This window comes from Macrobrachium nipponense, chromosome 21 (assembly GCF_015104395.2).
Source record: "Macrobrachium nipponense isolate FS-2020 chromosome 21, ASM1510439v2, whole genome shotgun sequence".
In the NCBI taxonomy this organism is placed as follows: domain Eukaryota; kingdom Metazoa; phylum Arthropoda; class Malacostraca; order Decapoda; family Palaemonidae; genus Macrobrachium; species Macrobrachium nipponense.
This window is the reverse complement of record NC_087212.1, coordinates 1997930-2015799: the sequence shown is the minus strand read 5'-3', so window position 1 is coordinate 2015799 and position 17870 is coordinate 1997930. Positions and strand designations below refer to the sequence as shown.

The window sequence follows — 17870 nt, the reverse complement described above, 5'->3', positions numbered from 1 at the left end:
TCTAGATTGGCAGGAAGAGGCCCCTATTTCAGATCTTAACGCACAACTTGCTGTGTAATTTGGCGCTTTCAATATTGCTCTGTATACTTTATTATCTATCTTCTGCAATTCATTTATTGTTTTCCTGTCAAGTTTCATGACTTCCATTGCATACATGAATGAAGGCATCGCTAGTCCTTTCCAGTACAATTTTCCTATTTTTACCCTGCTACAGCTTTTATTGATGACTGCATTAGCCATATTTGCCATCTGCTTTGCTTTAATTTGGGCCCTTTTTATCTGTTCTCTGAAGCAGTCTTTCATGTTGTTGATTGTTACTCCTAGGTATTTAATATTCTTAACTATTTTTATTCCTTCTATGTGTTCCATATTCTCCACATCATCGATACTGTACCAGTCGTTGTATATTAGTATGTTACTCTTGTCCTTGTTTATGTTTAGGCCACATTCACTTGCGATTTCCATAAGGGTTTTTATTGATTTTGTTATTTCTTCTAGTGTGTGCCCTAGTATTAATCCGTCGTCTGCATAGTAGTAGACAACATCCTTATTACTTCATTTCTGAAACCTTCTGTTGTATTTTCTAATTTTTCTATTATCAAGTACGTTATTAATAGAAAGAATATGGTTGAGCCATTGCATCCCTGTCTTATTCCATTGGTTATCGTTTAGTTCTTTTTTTGTTCGGTTCTGTATTGTTAAGGCATAGGCTTGTTACGTCATTTGTATATATCTTTGCAACTGTATTTATTACTTCTGCATGTAGCCTGTATTTCATCATGACCTCAATGAGCTTTTTCCTATTAACCGAGTCAAATGCTTTTTGGAAGTCTATTGATACTACAAATAATGGGTCCTTTCTTCTGTAAGTCTCTTGTATGCAGTATTGTAAGATGTATAAATTATCGATTCCTCTCATTTGTGCGGTAAAGCCTGATTGTAGTTCATTCATTTTTCCTATATTTCTAATATGTTTTTCTATTTTGGTTCTCAGGATCCCCATGAAGATTTTATATGATGCATTTGTTAGAGCAATTGGCCTTAGATCTTTGACTGTGGGGTTTTGTTTTTTTGGGCGTAAGTGTTGTTTTTGACTTAAACCAGCTTTTCTGCGTTTTCCTGCCCTTCAGTATGTTATTTAAACATTCTGCCCAATTTCTTCTTTTTGAAGGTTGTTACTTTGTAATAGTAATTTGAACGTACTGCTTCATTCCATCTGGTCCTGGTGCTTTATTTGTCTTCATTTTCTCAAGTTGATTTTTTACATCTTCTTCTGTTATGTTGATTTCTTCCATGGGTCTGATCTCTGTCTCTGTTGGGTCATACACTCCATGCATATGTTCCCTTAAAGATATATGGCATTTCATCTGCTGTCCTAATCTTTTCACTATTTCTTCCATGTCATGTTTGTACTGTTCTTTCTTGCTTTCATTCCATATCTCTCCTATTTTGTTTTCTTCTTTTTGGTATATTGTTTCCCAGAATTTTACCAGCTCTTTCCCTAGGGTTTCGTCCTTCATCTCTTGCTTATTTTCATCGAATATTCTTATCCATTCTTTTTCTGATGTGGTCCTTTCCTCTCAGCATGTCTATATATTCCCAGATTTTCCTGTGTCTGTTTTTATCATTCATTATCTCATTTCTAATCTTTTCTTCATCTTCATATTCTTCATATGCTTTCTTTATTATTATCTGTACTTTTTGTTTTTGTTTAAGATATGCTTCTTCATAATATCTTTTTTCTTCTATTCTTGTGGCTTTCCTTTTTAATTGTTATATACCCTTCTTTGGCTTATTTCTTTCTTTATTTCTTTGGTGACCCATACTGGTTCTATTTCTTCTTGCTTTCCTGTCTTTAACCTTCTTTTGATTATCTTCTCTAGGTTATTTGTTTTTGCTTCACCCATTGTTTCTTCCAACTGGGTTAGATCTCCTTTTCTGTCTTGTTGGCTTACTTTATACTCTATATATATATTCAAGGTATTTCCTGGTAGACTCTTCTGTAACTTTCAAATATTTGATTTCTTTTGTTTCATTTCTGAATGTTTTCCTTACTTTAGTGTTCATTTTGAATTGGACCTTTATGAGGTGATGGTCTGATAGATTCATATTCATATTTTCCCTCGTCTATCTCCATACATTCATATTTTTTATACATATTTTGGTTGACTAGGGCAAAGTCTATAGCACTGTTCTGATCTCCTCTACTCCAGGTTATCTCTCCTTTGCAGCTGGGATCTCCATTTAATAGCGTTAGGTCATATTTTTCCATTAGGTCCATAACATATTTTCCATTTTGATCAAGTTCTTGTGTCCCTATGAAACCTAAGTGCCCATTGAAATCCCCAAGGACCTATCATAGGCAGGTCTGTGGATTTTTCTATGGCTATATGTAAGGCACTTATTATTTGTTTATTTCTTTCTTTATCACTAGTTGACATGTAGACCAGAATTATGTTGAATATTGTTGTTCTATAGTTAACCTTTACTATAAGAATGTCTTTGTGTTCCGACTTTTCTTTTTCTATCTGGATCTCTCCTTTGGTTCTATACATTATTAGTAGGCCTCCTCCTTTGGTGTCGTCTTCATCTCTCATTGAGTCTACCACCCTGATGCTTGTTGGGAATAGTAATTTTTGCTGTTTAAGGTGTGTGTGATGCACATAATTGTGTTTTCTTTTGTTATCTCTACTAGCTCGATTATTTTTGCTTTTGTCAGTCCTTGGGTGTTTTATAAGCTTTATTTCAAGATTTCTTGATATATCTTCTGTCTTGCTCACTAATTTTTCACTTTCTCTATTTACAATATTGCTTCTACCGTCTAAACCATTTATCTATCTTTTGCAAACCACTTTTTTCTTCTAGGTCTAATAGTCTAAGATTGTTACTGAAGTTGCTTCCTTCACCTACCTGCCCTAAACTAATTTCCCTTCTTCTTCTTCCTTCCTCAGAGCTCTTAACATTACTACTATATATTCTATTTTCTCCTAAATCTAATTTATTTACACTCATAAAAGAATTATTACTCCCTATCTCTAAATTATTTACAATTCTATCTACTTTACATTTTCCTGCCTCTAACTCATTTACACTTCTAACAATTCTTTTGTTTCTATCTATATTCCCCTGGATTTCCTTTTTAGAGCATTCTAGTCGTCTGAAAGTCTCTTCTCTTCAGCTCTCCCTTACTTATGAACCATCCTTCCTCTTTGTTATCCTGCTTTTTCTTTAATTCAGATCTTAGATAGTGGTAGACTAGTACAGTAGTAGTAGTTTTAGGGCTGTTGCCTTGTATGATAAGGCGCCCTATGAGGTAATGTTAGACTTGCGATAATCTTACGCTAAGTCGGTTGGTATTGCACTTCCATCTTCAATGGAGTGTCTTGGGGTTTGTAGATCACTTACGAAGTCGGGATTATCTTCTTGTTTATGACGACGATGTGTTAAACTCATGGTGAGGAGGTTCTTGTAGAAAACACGAAGTATAAAAATATATATATTCTTCTGAAGTTTTACATGCTGAAGATCAGGTATGATTGTACAAGTCTTCTAATAACGATAGCTTGATCGCTTCTGCCAATGATGATGGACTACTTCTGTTCTCTCTACATGATAAAGCTTAGGTAAAGAGATACAGGTCTTCTAATGACGATAGCTAACTCTGTTCTGCCTGTCTACCATCTCTGTTACAAGTTATGAAGGAACAGACAGTAGTTCGAACATATGAACATACAATCAGATGACATAGTTTCATACGAACATACAATCAAATGAGACACGCTACAGATCACGTAGGCCGTTTGAATTATAGGTCGCGGTAGTTGTCTCAAGCAGGGAGCTTGGACTAATGTTTATAAACAATTGAATGACTACAGGTGACGGCATGTTATCTTAGCCTACTTTTATTGTATACGTCATCTTTAGCGTCTCTAGTCTGATCACATTCCTGCAAGCAATCTGGTTGACCTCTTTAGTTTTTTAGTCTTTTATATATATGGACTAACCATTCCATATTTTGTTATTATGTTAAAAAACATTCTTACATTAGCTCGGTCAGCTACCAAAACCAACTACTGAATATTACTCAAACTTGACTTGCATTTGACTTATAGGAGTGTGACTACAGACACTATGTGAATATATATATATATAATAAAGTATAAAAAATTCATGGTGTACACAAATACAGATTCAAGTAATAAATATTAGACATAATATGCATATGATATTCGTAAATAAAAAAAAACAAAATAGTGATCACGTGATATATAATGATACAGTTTTTCACTTCATCTCATTAAGATACATATGCTACAGAAAATACTAATGTACTCTGACAATTGCATAGAATGAAGATTAACATGATAAAAATCATATTTTAACTGATAAAAAATTTCATATATGAATTGATAAAAATTATTAATGTTTATGCTAACTGTTATATATCTGATTCATTAATCCATATACTAACTCATATATAACTGCAGATATGGTAAGATAAAAGGTAACAGATGATTATCGGTACCTGATTTGTTTATACATATGTATATGTGATTCATATAATTATGATTAATATATGTGCACTTTAAATAGATTCCTATTGCGTACACGCAAAGATATATTTAGATTCTGTTATTTATGATCATTTTATATAATAGATTCCTATTGCGTACACGCAAAGATATATTTCGACTCTTATTTATGATCATTTATATATATAGGATACATGACCGAGGTTATACTACTTCACATTTAACTAGCTTTCGAACAACTTTTCGTCCATTACACAGTTCCAGACAACCACCTATAGCCAAATGAAACGGCCCCAATTTCACAGGGTTAAAACAAGGGGAAAATTTGCCTGGGCGGCATCCGGGCGGGGGGGGGTCCACGTTCTATTTGCGCTCATACTTATTCTCTGCATCCTAAGCTACACGATTACGTTCGCGATGAATAAAAAAACATCCCCAGCACGAGTCCTTCGCCAGCAAAGTAGAGTTGAATATCCTTTGGGTCGTAATTGTCGGAAGTATGTCCCCTTTGTAGTCGATTTCCGACAGCCGCAGGAGCATTCCGCATTAAAACGAGATTAACGACGGGATACGGTGTCGGTCGAAGAAGTCCATGATGGTGCTTATTCCTTTCACATTGTAGGCGGTTGTTACTCGACTGCAGTCGTCCGCTGCGACGAACGATTTTTTGAAGTTGCGATGTGAAACTCTCGTACTGCAGGATACTGTAACAGGTTCCATTAATCAGCCTGCAAGTGAAATTATACTTGTCACAAGGGCAAAGTAAATTCAGACGACATCCAAATACAGGGGAGGGGAGAGAGCCATTTAGACCAGACTTAACCCACATGAATTCGCTGATATTTTGGGAATTCAAAAGAGTCCGCTGTACAAACTTTTTTTATCCATGGCATTAACAAAGAGTGAACCTATCCAGGTCTATGATGACTGTAAAAATATCCATAATTATAAAAAATAAACAGATATCAATACAAATCCCAAAGAAAATTCGATATTACTGGTAGTAAATTACTAGACAAAGAAGTGGAAAACGGAGCTATTTGTAAGATTGCCAGGCAACATAAGAGTCAAAGAGAAGATTAATCATGATTCTGTATTTCTCTATGCTAACTGAAATTAAGTTGTGATAAAATCTGATCCTATGTGCCCCTAACAAAAGTGTCATATTCAATTTTCTCGCGCGCATCCTCTGAGGTTAATTTTAAAACTTTATTAATAGGTAGGAGATGCAACGAAAAAACCCACTATGTAACTAATTTCTAAATAAACTTTGGGTTTTTCAAGAAAATGTGACATTTTCCCATGAATGTTTTACTTGAATTGTAATAGGCTAATGTTGCAAGTAAAATATTTCATATCCATATCTTGATACTTCTAAATGTCTATGAGGTTCAGAAAAAATTAATTCATTTTGTTGTTATAGAAATTCTATTTGCTTATTTTGTTATTAATTTTAAAATGATTGCAACTCTTTAACTAAAGTTGCATTGCGCATACGGATAGACACGTCTGCCTTGCCCATGAGAAGTTCGGGCTAAGCATTCCTTTCTCCAGTCAATCTGCTTTGCAAGCAGAGACGACACACAGATGAAGCCTGTGTAAGCAGATTATTGAGGTTAAAAGGAACAAATGCTGATACAGCAATGATGACGTCGTCACTTGGCAGGAGATTGCTCTCAGCCAGCTGAGAGTTACGTTACTTGTTGTAATAAAGATACGACTTTAGGATAAATTTTTTAGTTTTTTAATACTCGACCCACATGAGAAGAATGTCTGAAAAAAAAACAGTACCAAATTGGACAATATATTAGTTTCATGTTGGAAATCTGCATAATTGTAATTATGTTAAATTAAATATTCCTTATTCAAACTAATGAAAAAGGTTTCCATACAAATTCTATATATATTATTAGCCCTGTATAAGATTCATATAGGATTATTCCATAGATAACATTTTCACTTCTAGACTTCCTGACTTTAAAATCTCTTTTATTTTATTTTATTTATTTATTTGTTTATTATTATTATTATTTTTTTTTCATTGACTAAAACAAATATATATTCAACCGGGAACAGGACAATATGTCAGTAGGTTTTGGATATGTGTTTTGAACTTTTAGCTTATTTGTCATTACTAAAGCGTTAAGTTAGAGTTCAAATCTTTACGCATATATATTTGGATATTTAATTAACCTATGGTTACGTTTTGCTTATTGATTTTATCGTGATTCCTTTTTTTTATTATAATTTGTAACCCTTCCGACTTCTTACGGAGTGTATTATATTGACTCCACTTGTATCCATATTTATTTTATTTTTTTATATATTTATTTATTTATATATATATATATTTGATAAATTAATGGTAGGCTTGAATATGTGGAAAAGTGTTCTAGCGGCGTACCGTATAAGGCTACTTGCGGCATCAATTCTATAGACAAGATATAAATGATAAAGGTATTTAAAACCGCGAGAACCGCTATAATCCAGTTCGGATCCAATATCAGTTTGTTGTACACGTAAGGACAGTTGACACTTTCCTATTTAATTATCGTTTTTATTCTCCAAACCGATTGACTCTGGGGTGATAAAATATATTTATTGGTTTTCTTAATGGAAAGGAATTCACACGAGTTAAGGAGATTATTGATTTACACCACCCGAGTCAGATTATCATGTGTTGAATTCCATGTTTACTGATTTAGCACTCATAAATATTCCTAACGCACTCAATTGCGGTGTTTGTTTTTTTTTTAGTGCTATTAATTCTATATAACGTGTCAAGGAACTATAACACTAAGAAGTGTTTATTCCCTCAGTCAGACTCGTAATTCTGTTAATAATTCTACGTATATTCTTTCAAGGATTGATTTGGCACAGGATAGGCCCTTAAACTGACAGGTATCTTAGTGTATCCCTTGTTTTTCATGACACGTGTTACAATTAGTTATGTGCTTTTTTATATCGGTAAGCATTGTAGGCCAGTTAAAATAGTGATTTGGCTTTCTGTGACATAGTAGGGAACCCTGGATGACGGAATGCAACCAGTTTAGGACGATTGGTATGAAAGAGATTATTACTACTACCTGGTCGTTAGTCATCTGCTGTGTTCTTCGGGTTTTCCTCGTCACGGACCTACATATAATATTACATTTGATTACATTATTCTGATACACATACTTTAAATATACTTTTGCTTTAGGGTTTCTGCTCTAAGTGTTTATTGTTTTTGCTTAGCCTCTGACCCGCTGTTTTCCTCCGTTCGAATTGTTATTGTTTGGTGTTTATTGCTGCTGACTCTGTTTGTTCCGTTCGAAGTGTTTATTGTTTTTTCTTATCGCTGTTGACTCTTGCTTCGTTCAGTTGTAACAGTTCTGCGCTCCGACCCAGATATTCAATGCTCGCGATCTCTTGGGTTAAGGAATTTTCTTGTTTAGATACGGTTTTAACAATGGCACGGATGTTTCTATATCTTTTAGTCCAATTAATGGTTCTTTGCAGTATGGTGCGGGATTGCGGGATAATGCGTCAGCTATGATAATTGCTTTCCCAGGTAGATATCTTATCTTGGCTCCAAAGACCTGAATGATCATTTGTCACCGAGTTCCTTTTGGACTGTGATTAAAGCCTTTGAAAACTCGGTAAAGGACTCATGTTCAGTAAGGACTTTATCAGGATAGCCATAGATTATGAACTTAAAATGTACTAGTGAGTTAAAGATACCTAGCCCTTCCTTGCCTATTACTGCATATTTACTTTCAAAGGGCTTTAGTTTACGTGAATAAAAAGCTATAGGAAAAAACTGTTTATCATATTACTAAGTAGTTACCCCCTCTTACCCCTTGGTCTGAGGCGTCTGTTGCAATAAAAAAAAAAAAAAAAAAAAAAAAAAAAAAAAAAAAAAAAAAAAAATTTCAAAAAAAAAAAAAAAAAAAAAAAAAAAAAAAAAAAAAAAAAAATTTCCTTATTTAAATCAGGGATTTTTAAGTTAGGTGAGCTGCATTATTCCGCTTTTAAGATATCGAACGCCTGTTGATGCTTTTTAGACCATAATAAATCTATGCTCTTCTTCGTAAGATCTGTTAAAGGAGTTGTCATGATGAAGAGTTACATATTTACATACGATTGTAATACCCACTACAGCGCCAAAGTGCTGTATCCCCCTTTTACGTTAATAGGTACCGGAAAATTATGAATAGCCGACACCTTACCATGGACTACTTTAAGACCTTGACTAGACACATAAAACCTAGATAAACATGTTCGGTTTTTAAAAACTCACATTTAGATATTTTACTCTGAGATTATTTGTCTTTGTCTCTGTAGCACTAGCTCTAGTTTATGTGAATGTACTTCTAAGGTATTAGAAAAGATTACAAGATCATCCATATAGGCATGTAGGGGTATCCCCTAAAAGTCTCCATACACTATATTGTAATTGGGGTGCAACGTAAGCCGGAGGCATACGTAAAATTGATAATGTTCCCCTGAGTGTGCTGAAAACGGTGTATGAGGTACAATCACTTAGGTAATGGTATCTGGTAAAAGCTTTTAAGTAAGTCCAAGCTGGTGAAAAATTTATTCTAACCTAACAGAGATAAGATGTCGTCGGTACATGGCACTGGAAACTATCGGGAGTCGTTTCCTTGTTTAAGCGACAGAAATCTTACGCAGATACGCCAAGTCCGATCTTTTATGGCATGACGTTTGAGAGAAAAATTATAAGGGCTATTTGATTTCCTAATGACTCCTATTACTAACATTTTTCAACTTCGTCATTTATCTCTATTTTGAAATTCCATTGAGAGTCTATACGAAGGTACGTATATAGCTTTATGTTTGTCCTTAGACCGTATTTTGTGTTAAATTACATCCGTTTTTTTTTTTTCCAGAGATCACTCGCTAGTGGAGAAACTTCCTGGTATTCAGATAAAAGATAAAAAAAATTTCTGCTGAATCACCTCTGCTTGAATGACTTTACGGATATTACTTTAGATAGATTATCAGAGAGATTCATCTACGACTGGTTGGGCGGGATTAAAAATTAGCAACAATAAAAAATGCGATATTTATAACTTCCGTATCCACGATATGTATACGTTTGTGGATCACTAGATTTAACTTGTTGCTGCTAGTCAACCGTGTCTAGGGCTTTGTTCGCGGAAATCGTTATATTTCAGAGTGTTGGGAAGGATTAAAATTTCATTTCTCAGCAAAGTCTTTTTACACGCACTAAGACATTCGAGGGTGCATGTTTCTCGAGATTTTGCGTGCAAACTGCGACTGCGGTTGTGGGAGAATTCTGTTGGGTCATTTGAACAATGTTACGATTTATGAGACAAATGTATAGTTCCTCTATATAAGTTATTATTTGATTAACTGTCTCTTTTTGTTCAAACGGATTTCAATATGTTTGAAGGTTTATAGGATTTTCATTTGATAAACACGCCTTATTTTGCAGGATGTAAGATAATATTTTGTATACCCCTAGATGAATCTTACAATTACACTAGATACAGATCAATGTTTTTTATAACTATAGAGGTATCTGTAAACGCTCGCTTATCCGGACTTCTCATTAGGGAAGTTCGAACAACAGACGGTGAGTCCGTAAATACAGGATATTACGTGTACTAAGGAATAAAACAAGATATTCTAATTTTTACTCCGCGTACAGTCGGGCTTAATCCACCAGTATTATAATAACTTAATGTATTAAAATTACGAAAACCTGCTCTGATTACTTTATACGGTCGTGTGATTCCATAGGAAAAATACTTTTTAATTCAAAAAGGTATTGGCATAAGAATCAAAAAAAGGTGTATGGCATAATTGGATCCAACATCACTTTTCCCCACTCTGCTAGAGTCGCTTATTGTGTGGAATTTGCTATGCTTTGAACACTTCGGCAGTTTTGACTGACCTTGACCGCTCTGACTGGTTGACACAGTAACCGAGTTTGCTTGTTTGATTCTGAAAGGGCTACTGTTTCTATTTCTTTTTGTAATAATTAGGATCCTTCTCTTTATTACCATCGGCAACGTATTGTGTGTTTTTAGCATTATGTTGCTGGTTACGTATAAAGCAATGAATGACGAACTATTAGGAACTGAGCGATTACTATTAAGACAAGTTATCTCTACTGCATTCAATATTAACTGTTTGTACTTCATTCTTTGCTAAAATTTGAAATAGTGAGGGATCCTGGTCAGCGCATTTAGCTAATGAAAGTTTTTTATAGACATGTTATTCCTTGCAACCCAGCCATATTTTAAAAGTTAAGTTGAGTCATTGAGGTTCGATATTTTATATAACTCAAAACTCAAGGCTAAAACTGCGATTGGGACTTGCAAAGGAGCATTTATTGTCATGACCCGAAATAGTGTTACCTCTAATTTATCTAGATTTGTACGGGTGTTCCACTTGTTTTTGTGTGTTTTCTAATCACTACGGTGCTAACGACCCTATCCATGCATCTGTATAAATACAGACGTCCACTGCGTAAACGCATATTCACTGTTTAATATGATTTGTTACGTAAGGGATTAATAATCACCCAAAATGATAAAATTAACATAGTATATGATTATGATATTTCAGTAGAACTTCTGGAAACAGACACTCAAAGATAAAAAACTCGCAGTAGCGAAATCTCAATGATGTAGATAATTTCTGTAAAAAGTAAGATTAAGAATGTCTCGTAACTTCAGCCACAGGAATAACGAAATTCGACCTGCAAAGTTACTCCAAATGAATAAAAAATTGTACTTAGCTTGCTTTTGTGGGAAGTCACGGTGTTCCGATAACGACACACGGCCTTGGTCCTCCTTCTCTATTTAGCGGATGACCCGGTTTGGCTTCAGTTTCCCCCGTGCGCGTTGTTTCGATGATTCGAGCCCTTGAAAAGATCCGATGCTGCAGACGCGTTCGTTTGTTTTCTTGAAGTGCCGGAAACGCTCACTAACGATGTTTTCTTGAATGATTCTAATGAGAGACAAGCATGCGTTGCGTAGGAAAAAGACACGTCGGTTTTGTTTCTTGAAGTTATTCACTAAACGATGATACTAAGTTGCTTGAAGAATCTCTTGCTTTTCGTCATCGGTGAAGTTCTTGTTGTTTTCTGAAGTCGCTCACTAAATGATGATACTAGGTTGCTTGAAGAATCTGCTGCTTTCGTCGTCGTTGACTTCATGATTTATTATTCTGTTTTATCTTCGGAGAAGTTGTAGAGTCCTTCTGGTACGCTTGCCACCACTTTTAGGGCTGTTGCCTTGTATGAAAAGGCGCCTATGAGGTAATGTTAGACTTGCGATAATCTAACGCTAAGTCGGTTGGTATTGCACTTCCATCTTCAATGGAGTGTCTTGGGGTTTGTAGATCACTTACGAAGTCGGGATTATCTTCTTGTTTATGACGACGATGTGTTAAACTCATGGTGAGGAGGTTCTTGTAGAAAAAGACGAAGTATAAAATATATATTCTTCTGAAGTTTTACATGCTGAAGATCAGGTATGATTATACAAGTCTTCTAATAACGATAGCTTGATCGCTTCTGCCAATGATGATGGCTACTTCTGTTCTCTCTACATGATATAGCTTAGGTAAAGAGATACAGGTCTTCTAATGACGATAGCTAACTCTGTTCTGCCTGTCTACCATCTCTGTTACAAGTTATGAAGGAACAGACAGTAGTTCGAACATATGAACATACAATCAGATGACATAGTTTCATACGAACATACAATCAAAATGAGACACGCTACAGATCACGTAGGCCGTTTGAATTATAGGTCGCGGTAGTTGTCTCAAGCAGGGAGCTTGGACTAATGTTTATAAACAATTGAATGACTACAGGTGACGGCATGTTATCTTAGCCTACTTTTATTGTATACGTCATCTTTAGCGTCTCTAGTCTGATCACATTCCTGCAAGCAATCTGGTTGACCTCTTTAGTTTTAGTCTTTTATATATATGGGACTAACTTCCATATTTTTATTATGTAAACACTTACAGTAGTAGTAGGCAGGATATGCCTCTGAAACGGCTCCCTTGCTTTTATTCCTCCTTTGCTTGTGTTTGAGTTTCTTTCCTCTGAAATGCCACATTTCTTTATAAAATCTTTCCTTTTCTCCACTTCCTCCCTCAGTAGATCTACCAACAAGAGTATATTTGCTACTAATTCTTTATTTTCTTGATAGGGTTGCTGCATAAAGCTATATCTATTTATAATCTCATTGTATGCTGGACAGTAAAGTAAGAAATGTTCTAAATTTTCATTTTGTTCCTCGCAGCATAAACATTTTGTATCTTCTCCTTTTATCCTATTTCTATCATTTAATCCTAGTATACCTAGTCTGGCCCTACTGATCAGCATTGGTTTTTCAGTGTTGTCATACCAGATTTCTTCTCTTATGTTTTCTTTATATTTTCTGTAGATTCTTAACGTTGACTTTTCATTCATTTCTTTCTGCCATGCTTTTCTGTCCCAAATGTTTATTATTTCTCTTAACTGTTTGTCTTCAACTGCTTCAATTTTACTTAAGTTTATGTTTAGTTCTTTCATATATTCTTTTACTTGCATTATCCAGGTTTTTTTGTTTTTGTTTCCATACTGATCCATGGTTATCTCATATAGGAGCCTATTTTCACCACTCTTCAGTGTATGTTTCAGGTAAAATAGTTATTCTTGATATCTCTTGAGTGGCAGGAAGAGGCCCCTATTTCAGATCTTAACCCACAACTTGCTGTGTAACTTGGCGCTTTCAAAATTGCTCTTTATACTTGATTGTCTATCTTCTGAAATTAATTTATAGTTTTCTTGTCAAGTTTCATGACTTCCATGGCATACATGAATGATGGCATCGCTAATCCTTTCCAGTACAATTTTCCTATTTTTACTCTGCTACAGCTTTTATTGATGACTGCATTAGCCATATTTGCCATCTGCTTTGCTTTAATTTGGGCCCTTTTTATCTGTTCTCTGAAGCAGTCTTTCATGTTGTTGATTGTCACTCCTAGGTATTTAATATGCTTAACTATTTTTATTCCTTCTATGTGCTCCATATTTTCCACATCATCGATACTATACCAGTCGTTTAATATTAGTATATTGTTCTTGTCCTTGTTTATGTTTAGGCTATATTCACTTGCGATTTTCATAAAGGTTTTTATTGATTTTGTTATTTCTTCTAGTGTGTGTCCTAGTATTAATCCATCGTCTGCATATAATAGTGCCACTATCCTTATTACTTAATTTCTAAAACCTTCTGTTGTATTTTCTAATTTTTCTATTATCAGGTACGTTATTAGTAGAAAGAATATGTTTGAGCCATTGCACCCCTGTCTTATTCCGTTAGTTACATTTAGCTCTTTTTTGTTCTATATTGTTAAGGCATAGGCTTGTTACATCATTTTGTATATATAGCTTTGTAACTGCATTTATTACTTCTGCATGTAGCCTATATTTCATCATGATCTCAATGAGCTTTTTTCTGTTAACTGAGTCAGATGCTTTTTGGAAGTCTATTGATACTACAAATAATGGGTCCTTTCTTCTGTACGTTTCTTGTATGCAGTATTGTAAAATATATAAATTATCGATTCCTCTCCTTTGTGCGGTAAAGCCTGATTGCAGTTCATTCATTTTTCCTATATTTCTAATATGCTTTTCTATATTGGTTTTCAGGATCCCCATGAAAATTTTATATGATGCATTTGTTAGAGCAATTGGCCTTAGATCTTTGACTGTGGGATGTTGTTTCTTGGGCGTAAGTGTTGGTTTTTACTTAAACCAGCTTCTCTGCGTTTTCCTGCCCTTCAGTATGCTGTTTAAACATTCTGCCAATTCTTTTTGAAGGTTGTTACTTTGTAAGAGTAGTTTGAACAGAACTGGCTTCATTCCATCTGGCCCTGGTGCTTTATTTGCCTTCATTTTCTCAAGTTGATTTTTTACATCTTCTTCTGTTATGTTGATTTCTTCCATGGGTCTAATCTATGTCTCTGTTAAGGTGCGTTTAGATTGGAGCTTAAACTCTCCGAGAGACGGCTACTCTCGCGCGACTTTCTCTACAGCGTGTTTACACTACCAGCAAGTTTTTCTCTCCGAGAGCTGTGAGGGAGTGTCGCGAGAGAAAGTGTCCGAGAGTCGGGTAAGATTTCTCGCGCATCTATTTACACTGGAGCCAGTGCCAGTCGACAACTAGCGAGGGTTGAGAGAACATGTCTCAAAAGTGCCGTGTTGCTGCTGCATTAATAATTATGAACGAAGTGAAAAAGAAAAGGAAAAGAAGTATGTGGGCCCGAAAATGGATCAGCAGAAGGGGAGAAGATGCACATGCACAATTATTAAGAGAATTGGTTGAAGAAGATACATCGAGCTATAAGAACTTCGTATGTATGAGCCCTGAAGTCATCAAGTTTTTAACGGAAAAGTCAGCTTTAAGTGCAGCCCCCTGGAGAATCTATAAGAAGAAGATGCACTTGACAACTGATAGCCCCTCCAAGGCTTGCACTTGATGAAATGAGCTTTTAGGCTTAGGGCTTTATGAAGCGGCCGCATTCATTTCTCATTATCTCCTATGTTGCACCGAAATGCATCATGTTCTTACCTGAATATTACATAGTATATGTAGTACTGCAAGATTACATGTCATTAAGTATATACTTATAAAGAAAGTAAAGTTTTTTTTTTTTGCCTACATTTGAAGGACAAAGTGCAAAAATTTCGTTTTTACCAAAAGCAGTACAAACAACTGCCTGGAAGTGCTTGAGTCTAAAATGTCCGTATAAGCAAGAAAATTTCAGCCAGAGGACCAAAGACAAAGAATGACTAAAAAGAAAGAAATAAATAACAGAATGCGGCGATGACAAAGACCGCCGAAAACGAAAAAAAAAAAAAAAAAAAAAACAAAAAAAATCCTACACTTGAAAAGAAGGAAAAATAAACGAGGGAAAGAAAAAGAAAAATTGCTTTATCCCGCACTCATGTTCTCATCGCGAGAGTAAACAGATCTGAATATTTCACTGAATAGAGTGGAGAGCTGCAACCTAGCTCTACGAGAAGTGCTGTCTGACTGTTTAGACTGAGCGCGCGCGAGAGAAGAGAAACACTCGCGAGAGTAGAGAGAAAATCTCGGAGAGTACTCTACAGCCTGTTTACATTCCATAGGGTCAGCTGTCTGAGAGCAACTCACGGAAAAACTCTCCAATCTAAGCGCACCTTTAGATCATACACTCCATGCATATGTTCCCTTAAAGATATATGATATTTCATCTGCTGGCCTAATCTTTTCACTATTTCTTCCATGTCATGTTTGCACTGTTCTTTCTTGCTTTCATTCCATATCTCTCCTATTGTGTTTTTCTTCTTTTTGGTAAATTGTTTCCTATCAACCACAGCCGTGGATAGTGGTAGTAGTAGTAGGCGGGATATGCCTTTGAAACGGCTCCTTTGCTTGTTTTTATTCTCCTGTGTTTGTGTTCGTTTGAGTTTCTTCTATCTGAAATACCACATTTCTTTTAGAAATTCTTTCCTATTTTCCACTTCCTCCCTCAGGAGATCTACCAATAAGAGTATATTGCTACCAATTCCTCTTTATTTTCCTGATATGGTTGCTGCACAAAACTATATATCTATTGCTAATCACATTGTATATGCTTGACAGTCATGTAAGAAATGCTCTAAATTTTAATTTTTTTTCCTCACAGCACAAACATTTTGTATCTTCTCCTTTTGTCCTATTTCTATCTCTCGCGTCCTAAGATCAGAATGGAAGAAGAATGTAAACAAAAACTTCTTCAAGAATTTAAGAACCTGGTTTTTACAGTTAGACTACTTAAATAAAGAGAAATCGCATGAAAATTAAGTGAAGTAATAAGAACACGTTAATTTTCAGTAACAAAAATTAAGTAAGGTAGTAGCACTGATTGTTAGGAGGGCGTTAGGCAATTGCTAGCAGTATAATTAGGGTAGAATATTGACTTGCTTGTGTGTAAAGAATTATCTTGAAGTAGCATCGCTTACAGGAAAGTATAATTAGGGTAGAATATTGACTTGCTTGTGTGTAAAGAATTATCTTGAAGTAGCATCGCTTACAGAAAGTGTAATGAATGTGGAATAGACACATATCAAGACAAAAACTTTGGAAGTATTATTACATTGACCTCAAAGTCAAAATCTTGTAAGAGAAAGAATATTAGGATAACAAGTGAAATCATTATAATCAGATAGGAGAGGGAATCATGGATGGCATGTTGAATAAACTGGATATATTATTGTGGACATGACAGTCATGTTCATTTTATGAGTTATGAAGATTTGCATGCAGTTATAGGTATAACACTATAGCAGTTCAGTGTGGCCCGCAACTGTGTGTGTGACCAAAACGTTGATGAACGGGAAACCAGTTACTATTACTACTGTGAAAAGTTCTTTGTTAGGACCTTAGTGTCAAGTATGACATATATCCTTTTCATATTCCCGATCATTAACATATTCTACGTTCTGTTTGAAAGGTGACATTTTACCATTCAGTAGCGGGCGAGGCCGCTCTCCAGTTGTTCCAGCCTGCCTGTACCCGATGTTTTACTTCTTCTTCCATACTTCCTCCAGCGTTAACAAAAGATCCAAATACTAAACTTATCAACTCTCCTTATTTGCTCTCAGCTTGGTGGAGAGCAAATAAGGAGAGTTGATAAGTTTAAGTATTTGGGATCTTTTGTTAACGCTGGAGAAGTATGGAAGAAGAAGTAAAACATCGGGTACAGGCAGGCTGGAACAACTGGAGAGCGGCCTCGGGAGTTCTTTGTGACAAAAGAGTGCCGCTTAGGTTAAAAGGAAAATTTCACAAGACGGTGGTAAGAACAGCAATGCTGTATGGTACGGAAACAGCAAGCATGAGAAAAGCAGAGCAGAAGAAGATGGATGTTGGCAGAAATGAGAATGCTTAGGTGGATGTCTGGGGTAACAAGAGTGGATAGGATCAGAAATGACTACATAAGGGGGTCAACTAAGGTGGTGGAAGTATCAAAGAAAGTGCAGGAGGGTGCTGAGATGGTATGGACACCTGTTGAGGAGAGATGAGGACCACGCTGGGAGACATACTATGGGGGTGGAGGTGCAAGGAAGAAGAAAAAGAGGGAGACCAAGAAAGAGATGGAAGGACTGTGTGAGAGGAGACTTAAATGAGAAGGGAATTGATGAGGCAGAAGCACAAGATAGAAATAGATGGAAACGGCTCGTCCGAAACGGCGACCCCATATAAAAATGGGAACAAGCTGGGAAGAAGAAGGAGTAGCGGGCGATTTTTTCATGGTCAAATAATGATGCAGTCGCTGAAG

General features: G+C 35.6%; 2 protein-coding genes across 2 annotated transcripts in view; one reads left to right on the top strand and one right to left on the bottom strand.

Annotated features, from left to right (window-relative positions):
• Window positions 1-17870, bottom strand: part of LOC135197692 (ras association domain-containing protein 10-like) — a 708795-nt gene that overhangs the window by 597437 nt on the left and 93488 nt on the right. The window lies entirely within an intron of this gene.
• Window positions 1-17870, top strand: part of LOC135197689 (glutamyl-tRNA(Gln) amidotransferase subunit C, mitochondrial-like) — a 62597-nt gene that overhangs the window by 35788 nt on the left and 8939 nt on the right.